Consider the following 6,108-nt stretch of genomic DNA (forward strand, 5'->3'; position numbering starts at 1 on the left):
AGTCCCTCTCACGTCGAGTCAACCTGGCCTGCCCTGGCAGATTTAATTAGCCAGGAAGGGCAAGGGACTTAGAAGCAAGTAGCAGGCCTCAAACCTCCATGTATCCTGTGTACATCCTCAGACTGAAAATCCCCCACAGCCACCTGAAAACCAGTTGGATACATGAGACTATGGAGGCAGATTACCTTAATCAATCCCCACCCCTGTGCAATCTTGGTATCTTTGTAAGCCTGAATCTTGTTTTTATTTATCCTATGACATTGTTTTTTGGAAATGTCCTTGCTACTGATTGTACTCATCTCACACTATGTAATCCACCTTGAGTCTCAATGAGAAAGGTAGACTATAAATGACATACATACATACATACATACATACATCCCAGCCAATAGTGATCTGTCCATGACAAGGGGGCTGTCTTCAGTCCCCCCACCCTCAGATCGCCTTCCTCCTTCCCAGAGCAAAATACCAGATCGAGAGTCTGCTCTGCACAGGATGTGGGGCAGGGCATTACCCGAGACAAGCCCGTAGTTCTCAAGGAGGCCGTGAAACCCTGAACAACTGACAAGGCTCCCTCCGCAGGGATGCTGAATTCCCTCACAACAACTATGTTACTACAGCATAAGATTCCCCCAAAGATTGTAATTTTGTTCCTCTTCCTCTCAGCTCATTGCATCTGCCCAGTTTTTAACATTAATAATCACTTTTTGATTTAGAAGGTAACTTTGTTCTCAATGCCCCTACTGCTTACACCAAAGATGAGTTGGGTCGGAAACAGAGCTTTCTAAAGAAGCTAAGATGGCTCCATATCAGCTTATTAAAGAGTTGAGAAATAAAAAACATTCATTTCGGAAATGGAAGGAGGGCCTTATAACCAAGGATGAAGATAAACAAATAACCAGCACGTGTAGGGCGAGAGTTAGAAAAGCTAAAGCTCAGTATCAGCTTAGGCTAGGAAGAGATGCTAAAAACAACAACAAAAAGTGTTCTTTGCTTATGTTCAGAGTAAGAAAAGAGTAAGGATATGGTAGGCCCATTGCAGGGACGGGAAAGTGAAGTTGTAATGGGTGATGAAGAGAAAGCAGAACTGCTCAATTCCTACTTTTCCTCAGTCTTCTCCTGTGAAGGAAATGGTAATAACAGACAGCCTAGGATCAGCATAGGGGTAGTACATAATGCACTATACATAGGTCTCCCATCCAAATTAACTAAGAGCCTCCAATTGGTGCAAAACGCTGTGGCACGACTGCTATCAGGGCAAGGGGGGGCATGAACATCACTCCCATCACTGGCTACCTATCAGTTACAGTGCTCAGTGTAAGGTACTGGTTATGACATACAAAGCTCTTCAAGGCCTTGGTCTGGCATACCTATGGGATTGCCTCCCTCCCTATGTTCCTCCATGGCAACTTCACTCATCTGAGCAGGGTCTCTTGTGGGTGCCACCATGCAAATAGGCAAAATCAAAAGCAACCTGTAAATGGGTGTTCTTTGTGGTGGCCCCTACCCTGTGGAACGGCCTGCCTAAGAAAGTCAGAGACCCCCACTCTCTTACACTAGTGGCCAAAAGTGTGGAAACCTTTTGGAAAAAGCTCATTTTTGAAGTTTGATGGCTCATAACACCACTTTTTTTGGGAGTAATACCATAAAATTATATTTCAATGGAAAGATATTTTAATCAAGAATGCAATGCAACAAAGTTTGTTCAATTATCTGTATTCTATCAAATGTTATAGCCAAATAACCAGGAAAAGGAAGCACAACTTGCTTAGGTTGATATGAAGTAGCTTTCCTTCATTTAAATGTAGCCATTCAACGTAATACAATTAAAGAAACAGCACGAAGAGTTGACTGGTCACCCAGAAAGCAATGTAAAATAGTACTATTAAGTGAACAAGGCTACAGTTATGAAGAAATTCGAAGAAAAATTGGTGGAATTAACCAAAGGTGGTATTTCTAAATTTTTGAAGAGGTATAAGGCAACTTAGTCACTACAAAACCAGACTGGTAAAGGCAGGAAAAGGTGCACACAAGCAAGGGATGATAGAAGAATTGAGAGACTGAGCCTAGGTGACAGAAGAAAATCATACAGAATGAAAATCATACAGAATGAAATGGCGCAATTCAATGTGAAGTTGAGTGCAAGGACTGTTCGGCGCAGACTGGAGGAATTTGGTCTTAATGCTAGAATTCCACGGAAAAAAAACATTGTTCTCTCTCAAACAAAGGTTGAAAAGATTAAACTGGGCTAAAACCCATGTTAACTGGACAGCGGAACAATGGGACAGTGTTATTTGGAATGATGAGACCAAAATCTCCCTGTTTGGTAGTGATGGCATAAAATACATGAGTCAGTCCTCGAGCATTTAGAGAAGATGGCTGTGATTACTAAGAGCCAGCATGGGTTTCTCAAGAACAGGTCTTGTTCTTGAGAAACCAGTTCCTCAGGAATCGGTCTGGGAACCTGTTCTGTTCAACATTTTTATAAGTGGTTTGGATGAAGGAATAGAAGGAATGCTTATTAAATTGGCAGATAATACTAAGTTGGAATGAGGTAGCAAATATGGTAGAAGACAGAGTCAGGATACAGGATGATCTTGACAAGCTGGAAAACTGGGCAACCACAAAATAAATGAATTTCAAGAGAGATAAATGTAAAGTTCTGGACTTAGAAAGGAAAAATCAAATGCATAATTATAGGATGGGGAGACTTGTCTTGGCAGTAGTATATACTGAACATGAGTCAGCAGCGTGAGTGGGTTAATCATACCAAAAGGTAGTAATTTTGCAAAGGTGGTAATTTTGCAATCCTGACCTATTTTGCAAAAGTCCTCAGGGTCTCTCTCCTCTCCCCTTCACCCAACCACACTCGCCACTCAGTGGGACACTGGAACAGGAAGCGATTGTCCCAGGTCAAGTGGCAAAGTGGCCTCTCCTCTGACAACATTTGCCCGCCTCCAATCTTCTGGCACTTCAACTGTTCTCCAAGAATTCTCAACAATAATGACCAGAGACTCAGAAATTACATCCACGAGTTCTTTTAGTGCCCTTAGATGCAATTCATCTGGCCCTGAGGACATAGAGTTTATTGCATTGTAAAGGGGGTTGGACTAGATGACCCTGGAGATCCCATCCACCCCTCTGTTTCTATGACTGCCCCAGCCATTGAACACACTCTGTAATCTCCCTTGAGTCTCACTGAGAAACACAGACTACCAATAATGCAAATAAAATAACATAAGCAGATGCTGAAAGAGAGGCCTCTTGACTAGAGGTCACAGAAAGTAGCAGATGCAGAGAAAATATGGCAGAAGGCGCCTATTCCAGGAAGAACTCAGCTCCACCTCCAGAAAAGAGGAGCTTCTAGAGAGCGAGCAGAAAGGCGCTTTGAGAAATGCATTGCTCTGGTTAATCGTCCCACAGCAGGGAGGCAAAGGAGATACGGCTGCAGCCCTTACCTATTTTGCAAACAGTCCTCCGGGGCTGCCCGGCCTCCCCCTCAACGAACCACACTCGCGCACAACACAGACGCGCCCCAAAACTGGAACAGGAAGTGACTCTGCCCGGTCAGATGGCCGCCCCTCTTCTGCCCCCTCTAGGCATGGAGGCTCCTTCCCTTTAACCCTTTGGTGGACTCTCCCGAGAGTAAAAAGGGTCCGCTTCTGGCTTCGCCCTGCCAGAGGGTACATTTGTACATTGAATTAAAATAAAATCCCGACACATTGCAGATCATTTCTTAGTCTGTGCAACAGCACCATAAGAATTACGCACCCACTGCTTCAGGGAGTTGTCAGAGCACAAACGCATGAATCCAAGGCACGGATCCTAATGGAGCCGCAGGATTTTTGCATGGGCCCCCCCCCCCCCAAACTCCCCATCAAACCCTGTCCATAGCCACAGACTGCAGCACCGATTGGCACTCGCACAGCTTCCAATGCGCAAAAGCGTGGCTCCGAAGCAGGGATCCTCATGGAGCCTCAGGCTCCTGGAGTTGGGTCACCCCCAATTCACTCTGCACCACAGAAACCACACATCCACCATTTTGTGGAACCACCGCCATGAAAAAAAATGATTCATAGTCATGTATCATCCTAGATTCTCAAGATATTTTTGGGGTTCCCCAAAACTTAACTATCAAATGACACTTTAAGTCAATAGCCACAGACTACACCACAAAAATCACTCACCCACCACTTTGCGGTCCCACCAAGGTGCAAAAATGTGCTTTCAAGGCAGGGATCCTCAGGATTTTTTGCATGCTGCCCCATCAAACAGCTGTCTCCTTTCCAGGCCAATGTTTGGCTGTGGATGGGTTGCGTCTCATATTATGCCACTTTGATACTGTGTCTATACAGTTTGCTAGATTGTGTAAGCCTACGCAAACTTGTTCCTAATTATTTCATTGATTTCCATAGGTTTAGACTGCAGTAACTGTTTAGGAATGCACTGTACATTATCTTAGAAATATTAGATTTTTACATTATACAAATGTGTAACTACAAAGCAATATTAGATTTGTTACAAGATTCTCTGGCCTACTTCTGAAAGATACAGTAAACCTGGCTCTGGACTATACCACTTTCAGATATTCAAAATGGGATACTCCTTCATATAAAAACAATGAATAGAGAGAGACAGTGCGGTGTAGTGGTTAGAGAGCAGTACCAGGACCTGGCAGATCCAGGTTCTTCAGGGGCCCTGTCCCCGAGCCATTTAGGGCCCCAAAGGTAAGAAATGGCACTTGGTCTTGTGCCCTGAAGCAGACGGGTAGACAGGGCAGGTCTTCCAGCATGGGGGGGCATTGATCAGTGTTCCACCCCTGGTGGCATCCTGGCCTCTGCAGAATGGATGAGCTAAAATGTCTGTTTTCTAAGGCAGCCCCACTTGAGATGCATCAAAGTCATCTAACTTGGATGTGATCAGAGCATGGACCGCCCACCTGACCCTCCAACCCCTGGCCAGCAGTCAGCAGCACCCCCAGGCTGGATGGACTCCCCGCCTTATGTACACACACCCCACAGAGTAATGGTTGGATAGTGGCAGGACTTGCAGCAGATAGAAATATTCTAGGGATATGAAAGGATTTGAGGTTACTGGACTCTGTGCACCACCACCACCACCACCACCACCACCATCATCATCATCATCATCTACCAATACCTGGCTGATACTTAGGTCTCTGGTCGAAACATGTATCAGCTCAGCTAGGCCAATCAATGATCGCATGTGATCTTTGTTCATTATTGATTGTGTTTCGTGTAATTCGAACAACAATAACAAACAACAACAAGTACATCCTGTAGTGGAAGAAGAAAAAAGAGGCCTGAATGATTACATCAGCAGAAGTACAGAAAAATGACTTCAGGCAGTAAAAACAGAGAGCATATTAAAAATAAATGCTGAATACAAGAAGAAACAGCTCGAGAATAGATTCAATGGCTGGAAGAACAAACTCTTACACAGGCAGTATCTAAAAAATATTGAAGGAAAAAGCGACAACAGCTTGACCTGGGCATGGTTGAAGATGGGTACAAACAGGAAAGAAACAGAAGGTCTGGTTTTCGCAGCACAAGAACAAGCTTTACAAATGAATGTTATGAAAGACAAAATTCAGAAAACCAGTGAAAATCCAAAACGCCGACTTTGCCAGGAAAAAGATGAAACTGTGTCCCACCTTATTTGTGAATGCAGCAAAATTGCACAGACGGACTACAAAGATAGACATGACAGGGGCCAAATCCACACGCACTCACCACCATCCGCTTATCTTGCGCAGTCATGGCAATCGGGTTCATTCCACTACCATGCTGTGCATCATCACATTCACCCTCCCAGTGCGTCTTCGTGGCACAATCAGTTCTCCACACGCCACTGAGTAGTGTTATAGTGAGCGGCTCCCTCCTCCGTTGTCAGCGTTGACGACGCATGTCACTTCCCTTTTTTTTAATAAAAAGTTTATTTTGTGCTATACTGATATTCCAACTCTTATGTAGGTAGAGCCAGCGAAAAGCCAGAGTATTTATAGGGGTGGGTGGGGACCAGGTTCCATTCAAAGCTGAGAGCGGAAAGTAACGGATGGTAAGATAAAGGACCATCATCTGTTTCTTT

At 44.4% G+C, this 6,108-nt stretch overlaps 1 protein-coding gene across 1 annotated transcript in view; it reads right to left on the reverse strand.

Annotated features, from left to right (window-relative positions):
• The window catches only part of LOC129328449 (zinc finger protein 721-like), a 36,599-nt gene extending 33,057 nt beyond the window's left edge, over window positions 1-3,542 (reverse strand). Inside the window, exon 1 of the mRNA XM_054977514.1 lies at window positions 3,459-3,542. The gene's annotated coding sequence lies outside the window, so the exon portion shown is untranslated. The remainder of the gene's footprint in view (window positions 1-3,458) is intronic.
• Window positions 3,543-6,108: the final 2,566 nt, after the last annotated feature.

The sequence above is a fragment of the Eublepharis macularius genome, chromosome 4, assembly GCF_028583425.1.
Source record: "Eublepharis macularius isolate TG4126 chromosome 4, MPM_Emac_v1.0, whole genome shotgun sequence".
Taxonomy (NCBI): Eukaryota; Metazoa; Chordata; class Lepidosauria; order Squamata; family Eublepharidae; genus Eublepharis; species Eublepharis macularius.